Here is a 26,874-nt window from a genome sequence, read left to right as displayed (position 1 = left end):
TTCCAAGATATTTTATTTAAATTCCCCTTTAGTAATGTGCCCAAGCGTCAGGCTTCTTCATGGGTCTATGTGGCCCTGAGGATAGGAATGGGATACAGGAATGGCAGACACGCTGGGATGTGGAAAAAAACCAAATAAACGTTTATTTTTGTAAGAAAGATATCAGTTTCATATTATTTCTAAAACATGATGGTTTCAAAAGAGTAGTTCTCAATTCTGAAGGTTACTTTACTTAAACCCAGTTGCACAGACCTTCTCTGAGGCGCACACACAGTTTGCCTGCTTTCCCCTGACTGGATGTTCTTTCACAAACATACACAGTTCAGGCTGCCACACAGGTTCTATTTCTCTCAGACATGCTTAAACACGCTCAGGCTGCACACAGCTTGCCTCTCTTGCCCTGACCAAATATTTTTTCTCTAAGTCTAAAACCTGCATTGACTCCGCCCACACTCTCAGTCAACAACCAATCATATCACTCACTCACCCCCCTCTTTCACCCCCCTCTTCACCTATATCACACCAAGCATTTAATGGCACATGCACACATTTACTTAAAATCATTACGGGGAGGGGGGGGAGGATCTCTATAGCCTGGAGATCTATGGTAATTCTGGGAAATCTCCAGCCACCACCTGGAGTCTGGCAACCTTATGGTGTGAGTACTTGAAAGATCTTCTTCTTTTGCTGCTTATTTTCTCTTTGCAAGGAGATGTACAAGAACCAAACCTTTCAAAGATTTTGCAGTGTGTAGTGAAGAACTAAGGCAAGAGCTTCACTACTGTAAGAAATAAAAGAGCTGCGGGTTTAGGCAGCGTCTGTCTTCTTACAAAGTGCCGGTTTGCAGCAAGAAAAAGTCCCTCACCAATGAAGCATTGCTGTTAGAGTCTTTCTAAGAAGAATGGAAAAGAAGCAATACACTTTCTGATCCAAGCGCCTGCTCCCAAAGCAGGACAGTCCAGAGACCGTAATTCCACCCAAGGTCCAGGTCAACCAGCACATGCACTCTGGTCCGGACCACGGTGGGCCATAGACCGAGAGCAGGCCTATCTCCAATGGCACATGCTGAGCAAAATGGTCCCGTGTCACTTCAGTGAGCTTAGCCACATCGCCCAAGAGAAAGCAGGAAGCAGACAGCAAACCACTTCCACTGCATTCCTCACTTAGGGATGCAATTGTCACCCCTCTTGATTCCCAAGAACTCAGTTCGTGGCCTCTCATCCCAGAGACCCCTCCCTCCGGATGATAAGTTCCCTGGACACAAGGTCACAATGCCAGGGTTCCGGCCTCCACGGAGACAGAGGACTCTAAAAGATGCTTCCGTTGACCGTTGGGCTCAGAGGAGCTGCAGGCAGAGTGGAGTTTGCAGGTGGAGTTTGCCAGTCTCAGCTCCTCAAAGATGCCCAGATTTGGGAGATCTGTAAGTTACCTGGAGTGTCAGGGTTGAGTGAGGTCCCTCCTGCCATGCACATGTGTACACCTCTTTCTACAAGACAGACAACATGCGTTCCTCTGACAAATGCAACCAGGGACCAGTGCCTGGATCAACGTGTGCTTTCAGACACACCTTCAGCTGCTCTTGTCTGATGGATGCTTGGCGTATTTTGCACCCAAGGGATAGAGATTAGACGTTTGTTTCTTGCCTCATCTCGTTTGTTTCTGATCTTGTCTAGGCTTCTTTGCTGCCCCAGATTGTAGCCTGAGACACAGATGTAATTGTTATTTCTGATCAGGCTCCCGTTCCTCCAGCCCTTCCATTTTCATACAGGTACAGACCTCTTGGTATGTGGCCTTTTTGTGTTTCTCTTCGTAATGGAGAACCTTATAAAACTCAAATGGTGTTTGAATGATCAGAGGATTTGAATTAGGGGTGTGCACCGCTTTGGATTCGGGTATTTGAATTTGAATTACTTCGGAATGCTCCGTAAAGCATTCCAAAATCATTCCGGGGGCTGGGTTTTTCAGCACCCACACCCACATCCACTCCCAACCTCCCCCCACTTAGCCCTCCCTCCCTATCAGCTGGCAGGGGGGATTCCCCCTGCCACCTGATAGTATAAAGGGCCTTGTCCTGCCACTTGCAAGCAGTAAGTCCCTTTAAAATCCTCACAACACCCAGCCCCCAGCCCCCCCTTACCTTTGCTTGGCTGCAGATGCTTATGCCTGCATCCCGGCTGCCTCATTCGCCTGCCGGTGTCAGAGCCTGCAACTTGCCCAATGCGAGTTCCGTTTGCCTACTGATGTAGGGGTTGAGGAACTCCTCGGCCCTGACACTGGTGGGCGAACGAGGCTGCAGCTCCCCGCCGTGTGCTCTGCAGCCAAGCAAAGCAGGCGAATGGTGCGGGTAGCCTCCCAGCCCTCCGTGCCACTTGCTTGCCCAGCAGGACAGGGAGCACGCAGCAAGCTGGCTGCCCCCTCAGCCGGGCAGGCGAATGGCCAGGAGGGCTGGGAGGCCGTCTGCGCTACTCGCCTGCCCTGCTGAGGAGCTGTGGGAAGTCTCTGCTCCACTGGTCTAGGATGAGTCCCGAGGTCAATTTCTATGTGTGGAAAGCATACACAAAATAAATATTTATCCCAAAGAAGAGTTTTCCTGAAATAATCTCAAAGCATTTAAGGGCTTCTCTTCAGGTATGTCCATGCAGATAAGTTTGGAGGAAGTATTGCAGCATTACCTGTGATGAAGCAGGCTAGGCCTCAGCTTCGTGAACTGAAGTTGTAGGCAGGAGATCTCAAGAAGTTTGCAGAAATATGTCTGGAGGGCTGACGGGAGAGATAGGGAGGCAGAGGGATGGTAAAGCTTTACTCCTCGCAGGTGATCTTTCCTCATTGTGTCCCAGGGTCTTCTCAATTCTCTCCTCTCTAATTTTATGTCCCAGCAGAAAAGAAGATGGCGCCAGGTCGAGCCTATGGAGTGGCTTCCCGGACCCCAACCCAACCCTCCACCACCCCTTCCTTCCCTCCTCTTCTCTTTTCCCACCCCCAATCCCAATCCCAGCACCCAACTGTCCACCCTCTCTGCCCACACCACCCCCTCCCTTAATCCCGAGGAGGAGATGGAGTGGCTTCCCGGACCCCAACCCAACCCTCCACCACCCCTTCCTTCCCTCCTCTTCTCTTTTCCCACCCCCAATCCCAATCCCAGCACCCAACTGTCCACCCTCTCTGCCCACACCACCCTCCCCCTTAATCCCGAGGAAATGGAGTGGCTCCCCGGCCCCCAAAAATAAAACCCCTTTAGAATAAGTAGGTAGTTTTTAGTGTTTAGGATAAAATAAAATAAAAAAATATTTAAAAAATGTTTCAGAAGTAGATTTAGTGCTTTAGTAGTAGGTAGTTTTTAGTGTTTAGGATAAAATAAAATAAAAAATATAAAAAAAAATTTAGAAGTAGATTTAGACCTTTAGTAGTAGTTAGTTTTTAGTCTATAGGATAAAATTTAAAAAAATACATAAAAAATGTTTCAGAAGTAGATTTAGTGCTTTAGTAGTAGTTAGTTTTTAGTGTTTAGGATAAAATAAAATAAAAAATATAAAAAAAAATATTTTAGAAGTAGATTTAGACCTTTAGTAGTAGTTAGTTTTTAGTGTATAGGATAAAATAAAAATATAAAAAACGTTTTAGAAGTAGATCTAGTCGTTTAGTAGTAGTTAGTTTTTAGTATTTAGGTTAAAATAAAACAAAAAAATATAAAAAAAATGTTTTAGAAGTAGATTTAGTGCTTTAGTAGTATTAGTATTATAATAATAACAACAACAACAACATCTGATTTATATACCGCCCTTCAGGACAGCTTAATGCCCACTCAGAGCGGTTTACAAAATGTTATTATTACCCCACAACAATCACCCTGTGAGGTGGGTGGGGCTGAGAGAGCTCCAGAGAACTGTGACTCGCTCAAGGTCACCCAGCTGGCTTCAAGTGGAGGAGTGGGGAATCAAACCCGGCTCTCCAGATTAGAGTCCCATGCTCTGAACCACTACACCAAACTGGCTCTCAGTATAGTAGTTTGTAGTATTTTAAAGTTTTTTATTAGCAGTTTAGTAGTTTGAACCCCTTTAATTAGCTATTTAGTAGTAGTTTAGAAGTTTGAACCCCTTTTAATAGTTATTTAGTAGTAGGGAGCGTGGAGCTCCAGCAATGATGATGGACGTTTATTCTCCGAGTGCTCTCTTATAACACCTATAACACTCCTCACAAAAGTTGTGGAGAGACCGTGGATAAATATTTCCATCCGGGAAATGTCTGAGGACAGGCTATTTCATCCTGTGTTTGTTGCTGGAAGAAGCTGCCTGCGTGGGATTTGCAGACATGCAGATACTGGAGACATCAACCACTCTATTAGCAAGGCCTTCTGCAAACAACTGGGGAGGAGTGTCATGTGCAGCCAGGGCTCAGGGACAGGGAGGGCTCCTCAGAGGAGGAGGGGGCCTAGATAACCAGCCCAGCGAAGACAGGAGCCGATCAGCAGCAGCAGGAGGAGGCGCAGGCATGCCAGGACCTACAGCCAGAAGCTGGGTCGGAAGCACCTCCATCTTCCAGCTCTGCCCAACAGGTGACGGCCAGATAGCCACTCGCAGCCCCCCAGGAACACCAGTGACTCTAGAAGGCTATAGGAGAAGACAGGGCAGAATTACAGGCAGGAATACACAGGGCACATCTGTTGGCTCGACGCCACCTGCCGCCCGACAGTGAACACGAGTCTTTACAGGACTGTGCCTGAGAAGCGGGCTGGTTGCGTGATGTATGGGCATGCAGACTATAAAGCCTCCGGATGAGGCAACGTGAACATTGAGATGCTGACCTGCTGGCGCTACCTGGACTGGTTATTGGAAGACCTGAGCTCAGCTTGAATGACCTGACTTTGGAACTTTCCCTGGCCTTGCTATTAAGAGAGACTGGAAGAGACCCTGTAACCTGATACTGGAGCCCGGCAACCAGCACAGTTTGCATCCACTTCATTGAGCAGCAGTATGGAAAATGCAGATGCCCAGAACCAAGCACTACAAGGCCGGATACAGGAACTGGCGAATGCTGTAGCTGTGCTTCAAGAACAAGTTGCTATTACTGGGCCTGGGGCTGCTGATTCTGCTGCAGCTTCTGCTACACCCCCCCCCCAGAAAATACCCATGAGCCCCCAGAGAAGTTGTGGGTGATGGTTAAGAAGAATTTTCTGCTTTCCTGACACAGTGCAAACTGTACATTAAGCTTCAGGAAAGGCATTTTCCTAATGACAAGACCAAGGTCGGCTTCACTCTGAGCTTCTTAAAGAGGAAGGGAGCCAATCAGGCCACTCCGCTGCTTCTATCCAGCTCCCCAGTGCTGACAAGCTTTTCAGGCTTTCTACACCACTTGAGCGCAGACCTCGCCGACCCTCAGAAGGACGTTTACGTCAGGGGAGAGGCTCGGTGGCAGACTATACCACGGAATTCCAGCTACAGGCCCAAGACTTGGGGTGGAATGAGGCTGCTCTGACTGACCAGTACCTAGAGGAGCTGTCCAAGGCGGTGTTGGCTGAAGTGGCTCGGGGGACCCCCCACAACTCTTGCTACTCTGATCCAGACCTGCATGCGAATTGACGGGAGCCTGGAGAACCAGAGGCAGGCCTCCTTCGCGACTCACCCTAGACCAGTGGAGCAGAGGCTTCCCTCAGCCACTCTGCCTGCTCCTGCCCCCGGAGATGGCAGGGGAACCAATGCAGCTGGGGGCTGTTCAACTGCAGCTCTCAAGGGAGGAGAAGGAGAGGCGCCATTCCTTGAACCTCTGCCTATATCGTAGAGGCGTAGGGCACCATGCAAGCTGCTGCCCTGAGAAAGAGAAGTCCCAGCAGCACGCGTTAAATTGCATGCCCCAAGTTGGCATGGGCCGTGCTACGTGGGGAGAGCAGCTGAATCAAGAAGCACCTCCCCACAGCTCAGGTCCTCAACCCCTCCTGGTCCCAGTAAGGCTCCCCTGAAGACTGCTGGATACTGATACACGCATTGCTGGACTCTGAGGCATCGTGCTCCTATAAGGATGCCAATTTTGCTCAACAACACGAGGTCCCATTACACTGCCAAGAGACCCTCATGCAAGTTGAAGCCATTGACGGGTGGCTTCTGTGATCTAGCCCTGTCATGGGCGAAACCCAAGCGAAATTCCAGAAGGTCTTCAAGGAGAAGGGGGCAGATCACCTCCCCCCACATCAACCCTATGATTTCACAATGAATTTGGTACCAGAAGCACCCCTGACTGCTGGGCGCTTTTATTCCCTGTTTGGGCCAGAATGAGAGGCACTGAGGGACTTCTTGACCAAGAACCTACAGCGGAGTTTTATACACCCATCAACCTCCCCAATGGCAGCACCCGTCTCGTTCGTAAACAGAAGAGTGAAGAGCTGCGCCTGTGCAACAATTATTGGGCTCGTAATATGATCACGGTCCATGACCACTATGTTTGATTCCCGAGCTGCAAGAGCAACTGAAGGGGGCCACAGTTTAAACCAAGCTTGATCTCTGTGGGGCCTACACCCTGATGCGGGCATACAGGCAGGGGACGAGTTGAAGACTGTATTGTGCACCCAGTATGGGGATTTTGAATGCCTGGTATTTTGGCCTGTCCAGCACCCTCGTATGATCCACAGGTTCATGAACGACATCTTCCAAGACCTGGTGGACCGGTTTGTCATCATATACCTTTACGATATCCTGATATACTCCCAGGATCCTGCGAAGCACCCCGAAGACGTCTGGACAGTTTTGCGACGCCTGTGGCAACATGGGCTGTAAGCAGAACATGGCCTTTGACCTGTCCTTGGTGGAATTACCTGGCCACTGCATCTCGCTGCAGGGAATTCAGACGGCACCTACCAAAGCAGAGGCAATACTGTCCTGGCAGGCTCCTCACCACCCCAAAGATGCCCAGCTGTTCCTGAGCTTTGCCAGTTATGACATTGTGGTTACCACCTCCCTAGTGGTGCCCCTAACCAGGCTGCTACAGCCTCAGGAGCCATTCCAGTGGACACCAGCTGCCCAGCAGGCCTTCCAGGATCTAAAAGGATGGTTTTCCACCGAGCCTCTGCTGCGCCTCCTAGACCCCAGCCTACTGTTCATGATGGAGATGGGTGCCTCCAGTATCGCAATTGGGTCTGTTCTGCCCCATTTCATTTCATCCCATGCATTTGCCTTCCCACACCGTGTGAAACCACCCAGCGGCATCTGCAGAACATCTTCTGGCTCCATGGATTAGCGGCATACCTAGTATCAGATTGTAGGGCATAGTTTACACCCCACTTCTGTAGGGCGCTACACTCCTTGTTGGGTACCTGAGTGCACCTCTCATTGGCTCACCGCCCCCAATCAAATGGTCAGGCAGAGCGGACTAATTTCACGTTAGAACAATACTTCCGGTTTTGTGTGAATCACCAAAAGGATGACTGGTCGGGCTAGCTACCCTTGCCAAACTCATGTTTAAGAATGCAGTGCCTGCTTCCAATCACCAGACATACCTTAGGGCCAATCATGGCTATCACTCATGGTTCCTGCCTCGGGCCTTACCAGCTTCAGCCATCCCTGCTGCCAATGGCTTTGTAGGTGAGCTTTGGGCCTTGCACACCGTCCTCCGGGAACAACGGCAACAGGAAAAGCAAGTGTATAAAGCGGTCCTAGACCAGAGATGTTGAGCCAGTGAGGACCTTCGAGATCAGATTTGGCTTAACATATGATACCTCCAGAACCAATGTCTCTCCCAGATGATAGATGCTCAGTTAATAATAATTATAACTGCACTTATATACTGCTCTTCTAGACAGATTAGGGCCTCAACCCGGAGTGGTAAACAAGTTAGTCTTATTATTATCTCCATAATACAGCTGGGGAGCTGGGGCTCAGAGGAGTGGCTTACCTAAGGCCACCCACTGAGTTCAGGGCAGTAGTGGGATTCAAACCAATAGAGTGCTCTTTTGCAGCCAAACCACTTAACCACTGTGCTACAGCAGTTTAGTCAGACCTTTCACAATCACAAGACAAGAGAACCCTGTGGCCTATCATTTAGCCTTCCCTCCCTCTCTCTTTCCCTCCCTCCCTCCCAATACCTCCAGTGTTCCATCGTTCTCTACTGGCCCCGCAGCGCATCCAGATCTGCTCCAACCCCTATCCTAAGCTCCGCCGCCCATCTTGATGTACGGGCATGAAGAGTTCGAAGTGGCCCAAATCCTGGACTCCTGAAAACGACATGTGCTCTTCCATTACCTGGTCAACTAGAGAGAGTATGAAGAAGATTAAGAGCAGAATTACAGGCAAGAAGGCACAGTGCTGGCCTGTTGGATTGACGCTACTGCCTGCCCACAGGGAAGATGAGTCTTTACAGGACTGTGCCTGAGAAGCCAGCTAGGTGCGTGACGTATGGGCGTGCACACCATGAAGTCTCCAGAGAGACGCTTCTGGGTGTGGACGCAATGTGTACGTTGAGACGCTGACCTACCAGCACTCCTGATAGGTTACTAGAAGACCTGACCTCAGCTGGAATGACTCTGCATTTCAGATACCGCCCCCCACCCCCACCCTTGTTATTTTAAGAGACTGATAGCTGGAAGTCCTGACCATAGCCCGAACTACCTGACCATGGAACTTCCCCTGGCCTTGTTATTCTGAGTGACTGGAAGACACGCTGTGACCTGGTACCAGAGCGCAGCAGTCAGTACAAGGAGCTCGACATCGAATCCAGACGTGTCCACCCTGGGCTTAGAAATCGGGTGTTTCTCCAGCTTCAGCTGTCTTCTCGGACTGCTGCTTGAACTTAATTGCTAAGGGTTAGCTTCAGACTTCACAGCTGATACCCATCCCCCCAACAGAGGAAAGGGAATGGAGATGACGCCTAACCGTTTCCCTCAGGACTCTGAGTTGGGAAGAACAGGGACCGTGGCTCAGATTGCGGTTGTCCAATCCCCTGACCCACATCAAGTGTCTTCCCTCAAAAATGTTTGCATTTTTATCAATTTTTCAAAGGGTCTGGATAGAATAGAGGTCCAATTGAAAATTACACCTGCTGGTGGGGGAATAAACACCATTACCCTGAATTCTTCTCATTGCTGCAGCAGTTTGATACGCTATGTCTGCAGGAAATGGGGTCCCAGGTGTCCAGTCTCCCCCCTTTCAGGGTTACCACCCCTTTGCAATACCCGCTGTCAAAACTTCTGTCAGGGGACAAGGGAGTGAGGGTCTGGGATTATTCATGTCTGTCTGCCTTAAATGTTGATCTACAGACTTTGGAAGGTGGGTTTCAGGACTATATTCAGGTTCTAATGATCCCAACACAACATATTGGCCGTCTCCTTTCCATTAACATTCCACCTAATCTCTGGAAACCCCAGAGCACTGAAAACTTTGGGGATCTTCTGTCCATAATCCTTGACACTCTCGCTCATTCTGTGCAGAGATTTCAAGGCCAGATCAGGTGCTAGCTCTTCTGATTTATCAGGCCAGATTAATAACCTGGCTGCTGAACAAACTTTTTCCCTGGACCAGGCATCACAAGACACAGTTATAAACAATCCAGGCCTAAAGTATTAGGAATGTTATCACTCCATCCGTTGCAAATTCTCCATGGGACAAGGTCTGATATCTCTGGTGCTTAATGAGTCTCAAAAACCTACCGTGAGCTGGGAGAATGGGTATGTGGAGATACACCTTGGTGAGATCTATAGCAGCCTTGAGGTCCCCTGGACAAGGCACTTCTGTGATGAATCTGTGCTTTCATTCAGGTGTTTCCACAATGCAACCTCCCCCCCACCTTTCCAGTCTAAAAGAAGAGGGCTGCCCCACTGTCCAACGCTAGGCAGGAGAGGGGAGGCAGGCAACATGCAGAGCGGGGAAGGCTCGGACTTGCCCTCAGCGGGGCAGCTGTAGTCTTACGCGGTTGCTTTCCTGCTGTTCTCTCCTCCTTTCACAGGAGGAAAATGGTCGACCTGGCCGATGAGCCTTGCCGCTGTCTCCCCCCCCCCCGTTAATAGTTCAAGGGGTATCCCTTCTCAAGCCTTACTGTGTACGTAAATGCATAGATTTTGTAGTAGGAGCTGCTTTGTATTTCCTTTTTTTGAAAAGCAGGATCAGAGGTTCTTCAGGAAAAGCACCAAGTGATTCCTGAGCATGTTACTGTCCTGAACAGGCCCACGGGTATTCCTCCCTGTTCACTTGCCGTTCAGTTGCGCTCCACTTGTTCAAGTGGAGAGCAAGTGAATGGCAAGTGGACAGGGAGGGATACTCGTGAGTCTGTTCACTTGCCTGGCAAGGGTAATTCGTCACTTGTAGCTTGGCTCCAAGCCTTCCCCTCTCTGCATGCAGATTCAAAGCTAAGCTCAGCAGGGAGGCAGGGCTCATCCCTCTTAGGATCAGAATGGCATGAAGAGGAGCTACCATCTTCCTCCTGCATCTTCCTCGGGCGAGCTGGCTGGTCAGCAAGGAAACTCAACTAGGGCTTCCCCGCTGTTCCCCTGTCCTCGCAGGGGTCCTTGCAGCTCTCCGTTTCAAAACTACATATCAATTAAAAATTGAGTCAGCACGCACGGGTTTAACTCCAGAGACTTCATCACTTGTAGCTTGGCCCTTAGAATAAAAAGTTTAGATCTATAGTTTAAAAGAATCTTAATTCTGAGTCTATATGCATCCTGCCAAGCTACTGATTCTAATGAAGGAATTGCAAATTCTTAGCACATAGCTATACTGGATACACAGTTTAGTAACCTGGTTATTTTTCTCAGGAAATTTAGTAAGAAAGAATCAGTAGTCTCAGATATACCTTCTACCTACACTCGAGCACCATAGAGTAACATAAAGTTTATGTTACCCCCAAAAGTCCTTATACCTGTTGGGACTGTTTCCCTCCCTCTGTGTAAAAAAAATTTGTCACGGCATTTAAATATGGTGTTCTCTTAAAAGAGATAGTTTGAAACTGATTTGTCCAAGATAGGTTTTGGGAGAATATCATTCCTAATTATCTAAATTTTGTCACTTGTTCAGTTATTTGGTGTTTGCCATCCTCCAGCCCTTTTTCGTCAGTCAGCATCCTCTTACAAAGACAACTACTTTGGATTTCTCAGCATTTATACTTAAGCCGTCATCAGCAAAGCAGGAGCTAAAACTTGTCAACGTGCATTTCAACACTGCTGATGTGCGAAATAAGTATCGTCAGCATAAATTAAGTCTGAAAAATCTTTGTTTCCCAGAAAGCATTCCATGAAATAGCCAATTTATTAAGTTATCAGGATTTGTCAATGTACAGAATACAAAGCAGCCTGCAGGACATTCATATAAACACGCTTGAAGGAAAATGGGATAAGGGAAGGAGAGGATTAAATTCTTTAGTTAGGTGGTCACTTAAACAGAGTTTTCAAGTATAATCTGGAGATATTTACTCTGAATCCTGCTGGCAGCTTCATGACATCCATTCATACTTAGTTGACAACGCTATTCACTATTTACTAAACTCAAAACTCTCGAGTTCAAAGTTGACTCGGCAATAGAATTTTCTTTGTCTCCTGCGTGCCTCAGCGGGCTTATTGATCGGTGGTAAAAACAGGGGCTTGATTATTAAGGATAGATGCATGGTGAGTAGGTCCTGAAACTGCTTTAACGGTATCATTGATGTATCGATTAAATCAGTAAGGAGCTAAAAGAGAACCTTGTGGGACACCTTTGGAGGTTGGGATGGAATCTGTTGTCTGGCCTTCAGGGCTACATCTGATTTTCACTTCTGGGTAGTGATATAATCTAGTCAATAGCCATAGCAAGCATCTGTTGCTCGTGGTTTCCTTTAGCTTCTGCCGTAGTCTAGTTCTTGATATGCGCTCAAATGCCGTCAGTAAGTCAGTGAAGGCTATATAGATGATGATTTACTGTAGAGGTATACTTTTCATCCAAATGGGCCCAAACCAGGCAGGGATCAACTTCAGAGCATCCTTGGTGGAACCACCTTGTTCTTCACTGAAAATTTCTGACTCCTCCATTCATTCTTTCAGTGTTATGCTTAAATAAGTTTCATACCATTTCCTAATAGCTGAGGGGAGCTTAATGGGGCAGTAGTTCTGTGGGTCCTGCTTTTTCTCTCTATTCTTAAAAATCAGTACCTCCAGAGCCTTCTTCCAGATGGAGGGAATACACCCCGAGTTATTTATTATAGAAAATAGAAGGGTCTTCTGCCCACCACTTCAGGTTTGAATGTAGTATTCCCTGAAAAAATTTTTTAATGTTAGGCTTTCCTCTAGTCAATTGGTATTTATAACCTCCTGTTCCTTATTAAAACTAGACTTCACAATTCCTTTTGGCCAGAGAGTTTTACAGTTCAAGTGTACCACTTCCTCAATAGTATCACTGCTTGGAGGGGAGGACATGACATCTTGGTTGAATCGTGGGTCAGTTTCTGTGTTTTTCTCCTCTTGGGCTAATGGTCTTTTATCTTCCCTCTCTAGCCCCTCCAACTTCAATTGAGTACAGTTTGTAATCGTAAAAGAACACTTCCTTGGACTTATGCTGCTACCCAAACTAAGGAAGCTATTATCTCAGCCTCCATTAGAAAAGGGTCATTCTTGGGTGGGGGGGGGTGTGTGTTTATGAGATGTTGTTTTCAGTTGCCTGGTGTTAGTTGTTGTATTTTGGGGAGTTTTAAAGGTGTAGTGAGATCAATCAATTGGGGTTTAGTGGCCATATCTCCCATTTCTAGTTGATTTAATCTAGCTCCAGGGAGTTTTCCTCTCTTTATCATAGTCTCCTCGGATAATACAAGGGGGTCTCCTGTTCTTCTCTTGAATGGTAGGTAGGCGCCTGACTCTTCCCTGGTTGCTTTACCTTCCTCCTTGGTCTTATTTCTTTGTTTTCCAGAAGGGAGCCCAGTCTGGAGTTGCGATAATGTCTTTTAATACACAGGCCAAAAGGCTTCATTTCAAACTTGTCAGCCCTAACAATTGTGGGATATGTCTAGAGTGGAAAATTACCAACACCGATTGTTGATATATTGGGCCATTTAAGCATTATAATTTCCATAAACATGTTCCCTTATTGGTATCTAATAAATAGCTAAGGTGTCGTTTAGCTTGCCTCTTATTCTGCCAGCTTATATCTCAGCCTTGGAAAATGTCAAGGATAATTTTGCATGGTTTAAAAATCAAATTTTGTTGGCTCATCTTGGTTCCCAGTACTTAGATGGATACTTAGATGAATGAGAATTCAACGGACTTCTAGCTACTTCCTTCTCTTGCTTCTTATTATGAACGATATGAGTAGTACATCTAATTTTTCCACAAATTTTATCAAGAGGTTTGGCAATAAGATGTGTTTTGGTCTGCTAATAAACTAAAGTTATCTTCCCTCGTTTAAAGTCTATTATCACATCTTCCCTTGGATGCTTCTCTAGGTCCCATGCATTCCTCCAACTCCTAATCTCCTGTTTCAACATCTACGTCACCTAATAGGGAGCATTGTAATCGTAGCTCGCTTCTTCCCTTGATGGCTTCCTCTACTCTCCCCCAGCTCTTCATCACTATCTTGCTGCAACTCTTTTCAGAAGCGTCCAAAACATTCAAACGATTTCTTGTTTCAACCCCCCCCCCAATCCTCTAGCCTGCTCTGTTTTGTTACACGTTGCATTCCTTCTTCAGAGGCATATCTGTATTTAATCCCCATCCTAGCCTTAATAGGAGAGTATAATATTTAATTAGCCTTAAATATAACTATATATAGTTATATCTATATAACTTGGTTATTAACTTGGTTATTGACCAAGCCCAAATATCCGAATGACAGGGCTCAGTGATGTTGAAAAGCACCGGGGACAAGATGGAGCCCTGCAAGTCACAACAGACCAGAGGCCAAGGGACGGCAGCACCTTCTGAAATCCACATTCCAGGTTTTCCACGTGTTTGTCAATTTATAACTTCGGCATGCTTATAAATCTTACAATGTTCACATTTTTCATTGATTGCATATTGCTTTCTATATTTAACAACGTTTTGACGAAGTTTTTGTATAGATTTTATTTTTATAATTTATGTAATACAGAATAAATTTGAAAATGTTTTTATGAGGAATTTTTATGTTGTATGTTTGCTGTTGGTGATTATATAAAAATTAATCCATTCATAGTGTATAATTGTAGAAATCTGTTGTGGATCATGAAATTTTAACTTTTTAAAGAGGACACCTTGGTGATTGGCAGGAGAGACAAAAACAGCGACATCATTCCCTGTTCATCCTATTTGAACCTCGGCGCGAACAGAAGGTCCACCAAGGCAGTTCTTTTCATCCCCAAAATTGTGGAATTGGTCCAATCCTCCTTTTCTACCCAGGTTCCTTTATTAGATCTCTTCTTAGTTTTATGCAACTCAAGCCATACTCACACTTCTGTTAGCTTTATACCACTTGATCTGACAACGCATTATGGGAATTGGCCACGAGTTAAGAATTCTCAGTGGGAAACGGTTAAGTGATGGCAGGGAATGGAGGGGGTGGGTGGGATATGACAACCTGAGAAATGAGAAGGAAGGAAGGATAGAGGAGAAAAATTAGGAGCTGAACAGAGAATGAGAGAGGCTTGGGATGACCTTGGAACACAACTGGGGGAGTCTTGTGAACTAAAAGGAAAAGGCAGGCAGAACTTTTACTCAAACAGGAGGCTGCCTAGAAGGGGAAGGTGGAAAGAAACAAATCAGCTGCTATGGAAGATGTTCTTAATGGGACTAGAACCATTTCACACTCCTGCTCCTGTGGAATAGTAAGTATTGGTCTGCAGCAAGCAGCCTGCCCCTGTCACCCAAACCCATCAATCTGCCTGACTGACACTCATTGGACCTGGAGGAAGCTGGAGAGACGAACTACAGGGCAGGTCCCGGGAAAGAACCTGAGGCAGAGATTCCAAAGCCCGGAAGCCAGCAAGGCCCTTCAGCCCTCTCACCTCAGCCACCCTGCCTGTGCGGGAAGCCTGTGAGCTGCTCTGATACTGGATACCAGACAGGGCAAGGCCTTCATCCTCCAAGTGCATCTCACAAAACATTTCTTCTGAATGTGCTGTTGCTTCGGCAGACGTGGAAGAACGTAGAACCCACCGAAACAATCCTGGCCAGCAGCATCTCTTGTCCTGCAGGCAATCCTAGGTGAATTCCCAAGTCGCCTCCCGAGCGTCCTACCACGAATGGGGAAGAGGGATGGAGTGCAACAGAGGCAACGGACGTTCATCACAGCCTGATGGGGGCCGATCATTTTATAGGGAAGAGACTTTGATGGCAGTCTCCTTTGAAAGCAGCCCTCTTCCTCTCCCGAGGGCTACTGCAGAGATAAGATATGACAGATGGAAGGCGGGGGGTGGGTGGGTAGTAGAGGAACAAGAAGGGCTCACAGCTGCAGCACCTACTGCTCTACTCATGGGAGGTCCTCTTCCAGAAGCTGCATTTGGAAGCCAGCTGCATCTACCTCAACCGTGTGGAGGCTGAAATTTCCCAGTCCCTGAAAGGAAGGCAGGCTGATGAATACATTTTCAGACTGCAGCAGAGATCGATCTGAAAATTGTAATTAAAACATGTCTGTGCTACCTTTCCACCCAGTAAATAAAATACACGCACACAGTTTAGTTTGGTGAGTCATCCAACTTGCAATGGAATAGACCATGACTCCTATTCCTACCTAAGAAGAACCAATCCATTTCCTTTCTCCTACGCAGCAGCCATGGAGAGCTTGTTCCTCAGCCTCCTGGATGCCAAGCCCTGCTGTGCTTTCTACAGGGGGATGGAGACTGCTGGCTGAACTCACCTCTGCTTCTGCCAGAATCCTTTGCAAGACCTCCTGCATCCTTGGCTGCTTTGTTAAGACACAGAGAAAGCCCCCGCCTCCAGCCCCAGCCAGACATTGCCCATAGACATGAGGCTCGAGGGCCTCCATCATGCACTGGACAGCCAAAGGCTCACACCCGGGGGCCATGACCTTCTTCTGCAGTCTGTAATTGCTCATGCAATTGCCCAGGACAGCCAGGTTGCCTGTTGGGCAGAAAGAAGAATGAGACACTCTACTCGGGCAGCTCTCTGCAAAATCCTCCCAGTCATCTCCTGCCCCAAGACATGCCCCATTTGACACCAGCAACCCTGGGGTCATACCGAGAGCTCTTTCCCTTATCGTGATTAAGGGGTCGGAGCACCTTTCCAATCAGAAACGGCTGGAGTCTGGGGCTTTCCAGTTCACACACAAAAAAGGGTATGTGATGGAGGACTATAAAGCTATGCACAGGGTGCAGAAAGTGCACCTTTTCTCCTTCTCCTATAACACTAGAACCTGAGAGCACCCAGTGAAGCTGATGGGCGGCAAAAGGAAATGTTTCTTTGCTCAATGAGTGATTAAAATGTGGGATTTGCTGCTAGTGAATATAGTGATGCTCACAAATGTAGATAGCATTACAAGAAGATTAGGCAGGTCCATCAGTGGCTACTTGCAAAGAGATCCTCCCTATCCAGAGGCAGTCAACCTCTGAAACCCCTAGTCTCCTGGAGTCAATGTCTGAGGGGTGCTCCATTCCTTGCTTGTTGGCCCTCCAGGCAACAGGTCAGCCACCATGTGAACGGAAAGCTGGACCAGATGGACCAACAGTCTGATCCAGTAGGGCTGCCCTTATGTTTTTATATAAAGCAGTTACTGCGCTTGGACCTGATTTGGGGCTTTCACATTCACCATCTGCCCCCCTTCTGGGAATGTTCAAGAGGCAGATGGACTGTGCTTAGGATTTCCTGCCCCCTTACCTTGATAGCTGGGAAGAAGAGGTTGGCAGGCAGAAAGGGCCCCCCGATTTATCCTCTTCGCACATGTGAGTTCCAGAGGCCCCAAGATGTCACTTCCGGTTGTAGAACCAGAAGTGATGTCTTCTGGCCTCCAAAGCGAGTGTGCCATTTCGCTACGTGCTCCAGGGTTCCTAGCATGCCTGCCCCCTCCTTCTCCCCATCGACCTGGTCAGTGGGGTGAAAAGTGGGAGCAGGGGATCCCCTGCCCCCACTGGGGGGCTAACTATACAAGGAAATAATTGCCCACGTTGTAACTTATGTCTACAATTTTATTCCTAATTATATACACGTATATGAATCAATTAATGAATATCATAGGAAGGAAACCACATGCAAGAAAACAAGAAGTCAGAAATTACATTTGCTCTTCTCTCCATTAATAACAATAGAGTGCTGTGTGCTCAAAGTGCTTCTTATCATTCCAATTGCACATATGAATAAAGTGCAAATGCTCATTAGCACCATACAAACACCAGTCCTTGTAATGCCATTCAATCTTCAAGACACCCGATATTCCAACCATGTGGTAATACAAAGTCAATGAAACATAACAGTTGACCGTAGAATTCACAGAATGAAAGGTCCTTGGTCATCCCTGGTGTAATAAATCAGTTCTTCTGTGATAATAACTCCTCTAACGGGTGGTCTAGATCCTTATCATGCCCGTTTCAAAAATCTCTTTTTCAAAGACTACAGTCAATACAAATTCTTCAATCATCTCTTCCATAGCCACTAATACAATCATTTCCTGGGGGGCTGGCACCCTAACTGTGCTATCTTCTTGTTGAAGACAAGGAGGCACCTACAATCTGATTTTTCTCCATTGATTTCTTCAGCACAGGAAACAGCAGTTTTTGAGAGTGCTCTTGCTTGGAATATCTGATTGCGTGTGTGTGGGGAGGTATTGCTTTCTTTAGGCTCGTTTTCATCACCTAACATAGCAAGAGAGTGAGACATCCGTAGCTTCCATCTGCAGGGTACCCTAAGAAACAGCCCCATAGCCTCCCGTTCATTACCTGAAGGACACAAACCTACGGCTGGCAATACAGCTGTCAGGTCTCCTACTACGGTGAGACACTTCCTGCTGGTAGTTCTCTTTGCCCACCGCCACTCCAAGCAGTGGTGGGAGAGGAACAGCAATGTTGGTGGTGTCGCTATGTAACTTCTAGGAAAATCGGGAAGTGACATTCAATAGAGATAGGAATGGCAGAAACGCAATTCCTAGAGCTATATTATATCATTTCCGGGGTCACAGGTGGGGTCCTAATGGTAGAGAGAGAAAAAACAACAGGTAAAGACCTCAGGGCAAACCCAGGATGTGAAGTGAAGTTTTTAGGTGAAGACTCATCCGCTCAGATGTGGAATCAGCTCTGGAGGAGTGTGTGTGTCATATTTCTGAGTGTAACTGCAATGATTTATTTACATTCATTCTCTGCCCTACAAGGATTCTGATGAATAATAACTAGCAGTGGGACGACATGTTTGTTCCAGCAAATTATGGGGATTTTTCTCTTTTATCAGAAGTACTGAAGATCAAACATAGCAAGAGAGTGAGACATCGGTAGCTTCCACGGGAGCTTGTATTGATTCTGCTAGGAATTTTACTTCTGGTAGAAGATTTGGATACTATTGCTAATCTCACATTGCGGACAAATATATAAGGATAGTTTAGACATACAGTACTCTGTGTTTCATGCTGCTGAGAATTATTGTACAGGTTGTAAAGTATATTGAAACTTTTTAATGCATTACATATTATGTTCATTCAGTTGTGAATTATGTCTGTTGCAGAATTTTATGAAACTAAGTACTCCTTTCATTGCTTTATGGAAATATATGTGTGTGGACATTTTTAATATGTTGTACTCTATGTTGTAAAACATATTTTACATGTTTTAAACTAAGTCTTCATGTATTACGCATAATTTTATCTGTTGTGATATATACAAATTGTATGGGTTCTGTTGAGGTCTAAACCTGTTGGTCTGTTCTCTCCGTACCTTTGGTATGGCTCGCTGTGCCCCCCTCCCCGAACAAGCTGGGCTGTACCTTGTTGAAGGGCACGGGCACACTCCTCTGCGTTGCTCACAAGAGCGTTGGCATTCTGGACAATAGTGGGCAGCCTGGCATACCAGTTCCTTAGAACATCCTGCAAGAAAAGAGTAGACTAGGCAACCAGATGCGCCATCAGCCTCCCTTCCTGGCAGCTAGAGGATGCAGAGGGTGGGGTCATGGATAAAAGCAACTCCTTATACCTTGCCTTGCAATAACTTGAAACTACAACCCAATTTGGTTTTGGTGCAACACACTGATATTGCTCCTCTTTGGTATTCAATCTGATTGTTCATGAGAACAATACAGCCCAGGCAGAGCCTGTTCCTTATTACATTACAGTTTTCTTTTTACAATAAAGAAGGGAAAAAAGAGAGTTATTGAACCTGAAAACATAGGTAAAACATATTTATTGAACCTGAAAACATAGGTAAGCTCTACCTATTACACCGTAATTTATGCATTTTGTATTGACTGGTAAATGGTATTTGTAGGGTGCAAGTAGGGTTGCCAGCCTCCAGGTAGTGGCTGGAGATCTCCCGGAATTACAACTGGTCTCCAGGCCACAGAGATCAGTTCACCTGGAGAAAATGGCTAGTTTGCGGGGTGGACTTTATGGAATTATGCCATGCCAAGGTCCTTTCCCTCCCCCAAACCCATTCTCCAGGTTTCTCCAGGTTTCACCCTCCAGATCTCCAGGAATTTCCCAACTTGGAGCCGCTAACCCTAGGTGCAAGTCATTTGTTGTGATATACTCAATAAACGGTTGCCATTTTTCATAGAATCCTGTTGTTGTTTTCTTTTCCAAGAGAACATTGTATGTCTTCTGTGATTTTTTCCGCAATCCATAGGGGATTACGGTCCCATATTGTTTTCATACCACTTGTCTATAGTTGCCGTTATTTTAGCATTCCGTCTTGATATGATTTCTGGTTTTGGTGCTTCCGAGAAGATCTTTTCTAATCGGGGGGACATTAAGTTGCAGGTGACACTCTAGGCTGCCTCCCCTCGTCTCTGTGGTAAGGAGAAATTCCTAACATGTCACTCCACGGAGGCCATTTTCTCCCCCACTCCTTACACGCTTGGGGGCTGAGAACTGGGGCTGGGGGGGGGTTGCTAATTCTCTTTTCTCTCGCGTCTCTGACTAAAACTGCGGTTCTCGCTGCCCCTTCGGCTACAGCTACCATCCAATGACCTCACACTCCACTTTCCCATCCTGCCCCTCTCCTGCTTTCCTCAGAGGCATACATTTCAACTAACAGCAACAACTTGAAAACCCCTGGACTAACAAGTAGATATTAAGCACTCAAACTTAATTATGTGCAAAACATTACAATGCCAATTGTTTTCTGTGCAGCTTCTGCTCACCACTTTAGGAGTTCTTCATCCCAAGCTGAAAGAATTTTGCCCCAGTCAACAAGGTAAGTTATTTTGGACCCCATTTTGTGATGCAGGAATGGTCCCGTGCCCAACCTCTAGCCCGTAGGCGAGCATACAGTTCCCAGAGAGCTGCAGCAAAGAAACCGGTGGGTCCAAATGCCCTTATTGTCTGAGGCTCTGACGTGGTTTGGTTCCTCTCCCTCCTTGTTGCAAGCGAGAGCTCTGGAAGGTGTTCTGCCAAAGGCAGGGAGGGCACTACAGAGCGGTGCGCTTTGCTCCGACTGTCTGGAGTACAGACTTGGCCTTTGCCACGGGGCATGTGGCCAGAATGAGCCGCAAGTGAGGTTCCCCTCTGGGAACTTTGGGGTGCAGAGCATCCTCAGACCCTATGCCTGCTCCTGCTGAAGCTAGATGTAGGGTTGTCAGCCTCCAGGTGGTAGCTGGAGATCTCTCGGAATTACAACGCATCTCCAGGCCACAGAGATCAGCTCCCCTAGAGAAAATGGCTGCTATGAAGGGTGAACTCTACGGCATTATACCTGGAGGCCCCTCCTCTCCCCAAACCCCACACTCTCTAGGCTCCACCCCCAAAATCTCCAGGAATTTTCCAATCTAGACCTGGCAACCCTAGCAACATGGGCATGCACAAAGGGCTGGGACTCCTCTGTTGTGGCCCCTGAACTGTGGAATTCTCCCTCTCAGCTGAGCTGGATGAATTTCAGGTACCAGTGAACGGACTTCTCTTTTCCCTGCTGTCCCTGATGGCACTAGTGCTTTGTTTGTTTATTTGTCCGTCCGTCCGTCCGTCCGTCCGTCCGTCCGTCCGTCCGTCCCTTCCTTCCTTCCTTCCTTCCTTCCTTCCTTCCTTCCTTCCTTCCTTCCTTCCTTCCTTCCGGCAGCACTGCGTATCTTGCTTTAATATGCCGGGTTTTAGTTCTTACCTTTTTTAAAATGTGGGTCTCCTTAATCTTCTCTTACAGGATTTCTAACTTGGATTTTTGAACTTTGAAGGTAATATATAAGGGGTGGGGTATAAGTTTTTAAATATGAATAATCCTATAGGACATGAGAGAAAAACAGCCTCTGCAGATACCACCCCCCCCCGCACCACAATCCAACGGGTACACAGAATGTTCTGCGCACTAGGCAGATCTGAAGGGCTCTGTGCACCAACAATAAAAAACAGGTAAAACAATAAACAATTCTGAAGTAATTTTGCTGGAATTAATCCAACATTACAATATAAAAGTATTACGAGCCTGTTCTTGATTGCAAAAATTGTCTAAGATACACAGTGGAAGTCGGACAAAGTAAGAACGAACTTCAGAGAGAAATCTGCCAAATTGTGGAAATAAACTGGACACGTATGGACATGCACAGGGGAATGGAATGGTTGCCTAAACTAACAGGGGACTGAAAATGGGAGGGAGGTTGTTTGTTTTGGTAGTAACAACTTCAACACATATTTAATTATTGCTTAAGCTTTAATCCATTCAGCATGAAGCCTATATAATTTACTTGACGTGTGGTGTAGAGAGACAGTGTGATACAGAGGTTAGACTTCAGGGCTAGGATCTGGGAGAACCAGGTTCAAATCCCAGCTCTGCCATGGAGGCTGGCTTGGATACTTTGGGCCTATCACACACACTTAGGGTTGCCAGGTCCCCTGGAGCCCAGCCCAAGGGGCTAATTTGCATCAAATCAGCCCTGCCTTGTAGCACCGGGAATGAGGGTAATTATAAAAATGTGGGTCAGCAACAAACCCAGATGGAAACATAAATAAGAAAGTGGAAGTCCTTCTTCACCCATGAGCCAAAAGCTTCTAGTACTGACCACACAGCCCCCCAAAGTGCCTGCCCACAGTCAGCTTTAGGGGCTGCCACGGTTGTGGGCACCTGCTATGGCCCACTCCGTACAAGAGAGCTCTCCACCAACTGGAGAGGCTCACACTGGCAATGGAGGCAGCATCCAGTGGCAGTGGAGGAACCAAAGAGCAAGAGAACAGCTTTCTTGCAACTCTTCCCAGGCCAGAGCCTTGAAAACACTGCAGGGGCTTCTGGGGAAGTTTCTGGAGGCATCTCAGCACCTCACTTTGAGATCTATTGGTACATGTGGAGTTAAAATGAGTGCAGGGATGCTCCTAGGGCCAGTGCAACAACGTTACTCACGGAAGTGATGTTGCCGCACCAGGTGGGAGCACGCAGATGGCACGCGGTCCTGATGTTCCTGCCATTGGTGGGCAAGCTCTGGGAATTTGCCCCCTCCCACCGATTGCTGGGTGATTGGAGGACGAGGTGGCAAATCCCCAGGAGTTTGCCCACCACCAGCAGTTACCTGGGAACCTTACGCGGATCCCTGGAGTAGGATGTAGTTTCGAGGATAATATAAAGCGGCATAAAGTAAGTCTGAGGAAGGAATAATCATTCTACCAACAGAATTGGGGAAAGTGCACACCTCCCCTCCTCTTTTTGCAACACGTCTTGTTTGACCTGCATAAAAGCTGCTTTCAGTAGCAGCTTGCACGGAGAGTAAAAAAAATCATTGCATGCTGTCTTTTAGTACTGGCCCATATATCAGAGGCTGTGCTGCAGTGCGACTTCCCAGCACAAGAATGTATCAACACCTGAGAACGGACACATTTGGTTTTCTGAGGAAGTACAGGAACAAGAAAAAACATGTGGAAAGAACTCAGCCCATGTCCCAGTCACAAACCAGTTTCTTTCATTTTAAAGACAAACTAGGCCTAGGGAAAAAGTTACAGCTCATGGTGAAGAGAGGGTGCCAGAGTCACGACCATAACCCTTTCCAGGCAAGGATCGTGAACAGCCAGCCCCAAAAGGTAGGACAGGAAAAGCAAGCTATTTGCAAAAGTGAAGAATAAAAATGAGGGACACAGCCACGGAAGAATCCACTCTGCCAAGATTGCAAATTCTGGGCTGGGAAATTCCTGGAGATTTGGGGGGGGAATGTCACCTTGGGGTTATGGTTGCCAACATCCAGGTGGGGCCTGGAGGTATCCTGGAATTATAAACGATCTCCAGATGACTGAGATCAGTTCCCCTGCAGGAACATGGCTGCTATAGGAGGTTTACGCTATAGAAATACACCCTTCTGAGGCCCTTCTCCAGGCTCTGCCTCCATATCACCAGGAACTGCCCAAGTGGAAGTTGAAACCCTCCTGGAGAAGGTGGGACAAGGAGAGAAGAAGGACCCCAGCAGGGCAGACTGCCATAGAGTCCAGCCTCCAAAGCAGCCATTTTCTCCAAGGGATTTATTGCCAAACAAGGACCAACCGGTCTACAGAAACCTGACAGATAATAACAATGATGCAATTTTAATGAAAGTGCCACTGCAATGAGTGCAAAAAGTGCAAGGTAAGTATTCCAATATATATACTCCAAAAATACTCGGGACTATCCATCTGCAAGCCTGTAGCCCCAGTGCGTGGAATACAGTCCATGCAACACATGTATAATAACCAGGTAGGAAAACAGCCACGTAAACCTAATTGTCAGGGAGGACTCGAGAAATCACAGTTCCTAGAAGGCAGCTTGGAAGAGGCTCCACATCAAAAGTCTGCCACATCCCGTGTCCTCGTTGGCGCTAAGGAGGCTTCGTTCAGTTCAGCAGATGCTCCCTTGCAAAGAAACCTCACTCAGACTCTGTTCCTGACCTGCACACGAGCAGCTCTCCGGTACACGTTCATCAAAATCAAGCGGAGAAGCCGCCTGCAACTACCTTCTGCCTCTTCATGCGGCAGGTGGCAGAAATCCAGGCCTGAATTCTCTTTGGGTGTTGGGGGGTGTAACTTACGACCCTTTCTTTCTCTTGGGTAGATTTTTCCTCTAATCTTTCTCTTACACCCTCTAGGTAGATTCCTGCCACCAGGAATATTATATTCCAAGATATTTTATTTAAATTCCCCTTTAGTAATGTGCCCAAGCGTCAGACTTCTTCATGGGTCTATGTGGCCCTGAGGATAGGAATGGGATACAGGAATGGCAGACACACTGGGATGTGGAAAAAAACCAAATAAACGTTTATTTTTGTAAGAAAGATATCAGTTTCATATTATTTCTAAAACTTGATGGTTTCAAAAGAGTAGTTCTCAATTCTGAAGGTTACTTTACTTAAACCCAGTTGCACAGACCTTCTCTGAGGCGCACACACAGTTTGCCTGCTTTCCCCTGACTGGATGTTCTTTCACAAACATACACAGTTCAGGCTGCCACACAGGTTCTATTTCTCTCAGACATGCTTAAACACGCTCAGGCTGCACACAGCTTGCCTCTCTTGCCCTGACCAAATATTTTTTCTCTAAGTCTAAAACCTGCATTGACTCCGCCCACACTCTCAGTCAACAACCAATCATATCACTCACTCACCCCCCTCTTTCACCCCCCTCTTCACCTATATCACACCAAGCATTTAATGGCACATGCACACATTTACTTAAAATCATTACGGGGGGTGGGGGGGATCTCTATAGCCTGGAGATCTATGGTAATTCTGGGAAATCTCCAGTCACCACCTGGAGTCTGGCAACCGTATGGTGTGAGTACTTGAAAGATCTTCTTCTTTTGCTGCCTATTTTCTATTTGCAAGGAGATGTACAAGAACCAAACCTTTCAAAGATTTTGCAGTGTGTAGTGAAGAACTAAGGCAAGAGCTTCACTACTGTAAGAAATAAAAGAGCTGCAGGTTTAGGCAGCGTCTGTCTTCTTACAAAGTGCCGGTTTGCAGCAAGAAAAAGTCCCTCACCAATGAAGCATTGCTGTTAGAGTCTTTCTAAGAAGAATGGAAAAGAAGCAATACACTTTCTGATCCAAGCGCCTGCTCCCAAAGCAGGACAGTCCAGAGACCGTAATTCCACCCAAGGTCCAGGTCAACCAGCACATGCACTCTGGTCCGGACCACGGTGGGCCATAGACCGAGAGCAGGCCTATCTCCAATGGCACATGCTGAGCAAAATGGTCCCGTGTCACTTCAGTGAGCTTAGCCACATCGCCCAAGAGAAAGCAGGAAGCAGACAGCAAACCACTTCCACTGCATTCCTCACTTAGGGATGCAATTGTCACCCCTCTTGATTCCCAAGAACTCAGTTCGTGGCCTCTCATCCCAGAGACCCCTCCCTCCGGATGATAAGTTCCCTGGACACAAGGTCACAATGCCAGGGTTCCGGCCTCCACGGAGACAGAGGACTCTAAAAGATGCTTCCGTTGACCGTTGGGCTCAGAGGAGCTGCAGGCAGAGTGGAGTTTGCAGGTGGAGTTTGCCAGTCTCAGCTCCTCAAAGATGCCCAGATTTGGGAGATCTGTAAGTTACCTGGAGTGTCAGGGTTGAGTGAGGTCCCTCCTGCCATGCACATGTGTACACCTCTTTCTACAAGACAGACAACATGCGTTCCTCTGACAAATGCAACCAGGGACCAGTGCCTGGATCAACGTGTGCTTTCAGACACACCTTCAGCTGCTCTTGTCTGATGGATGCTTGGCGTATTTTGCACCCAAGGGATAGAGATTAGACGTTTGTTTCTTGCCTCATCTCGTTTGTTTCTGATCTTGTCTAGGCTTCTTTGCTGCCCCAGATTGTAGCCTGAGACACAGATGTAATTGTTATTTCTGATCAGGCTCCCGTTCCTCCAGCCCTTCCATTTTCATACAGGTACAGACCTCTTGGTATGTGGCCTTTTTGTGTTTCTCTTCGTAATGGAGAACCTTATAAAACTCAAATGGTGTTTGAATGATCAGAGGATTTGAATTAGGGGTGTGCACCGCTTTGGATTCGGGTATTTGAATTTGAATTACTTCGGAATGCTCCGTAAAGCATTCCAAAATCATTCCGGGGGCTGGGTTTTTCAGCACCCACACCCACATCCACTCCCAACCTCCCCCCACTTAGCCCTCCCTCCCTATCAGCTGGCAGGGGGGATTCCCCCTGCCACCTGATAGTATAAAGGGCCTTGTCCTGCCACTTGCAAGCAGTAAGTCCCTTTAAAATCCTCACAACACCCAGCCCCCAGCCCCCCCTTACCTTTGCTTGGCTGCAGATGCTTATGCCTGCATCCCGGCTGCCTCATTCGCCTGCCGGTGTCAGAGCCTGCAACTTGCCCAATGCGAGTTCCGTTTGCCTACTGATGTAGGGGTTGAGGAACTCCTCGGCCCTGACACTGGTGGGCGAACGAGGCTGCAGCTCCCCGCCGTGTGCTCTGCAGCCAAGCAAAGCAGGCGAATGGTGCGGGTAGCCTCCCAGCCCTCCGTGCCACTTGCTTGCCCAGCAGGACAGGGAGCACGCAGCAAGCTGGCCGCCCCCTCAGCCGGGCAGGCGAATGGCCAGGAGGGCTGGGAGGCCGTCTGCGCTACTCGCCTGCCCTGCTGAGGAGCTGTGGGAAGTCTCTGCTCCACTGGTCTAGGATGAGTCCCGAGGTCAATTTCTATGTGTGGAAAGCATACACAAAATAAATATTTATCCCAAAGAAGAGTTTTCCTGAAATAATCTCAAAGCATTTAAGGGCTTCTCTTCAGGTATGTCCATGCAGATAAGTTTGGAGGAAGTATTGCAGCATTACCTGTGATGAAGCAGGCTAGGCCTCAGCTTCGTGAACTGAAGTTGTAGGCAGGAGATCTCAAGAAGTTTGCAGAAATATGTCTGGAGGGCTG

The sequence above is a fragment of the Eublepharis macularius genome, chromosome 16, assembly GCF_028583425.1.
Source record: "Eublepharis macularius isolate TG4126 chromosome 16, MPM_Emac_v1.0, whole genome shotgun sequence".
Lineage (NCBI taxonomy): Eukaryota > Metazoa > Chordata > Lepidosauria > Squamata > Eublepharidae > Eublepharis > Eublepharis macularius.
The sequence above is the reverse complement of the archived record's forward strand: the minus strand, read 5'-3'. Positions refer to the sequence as shown.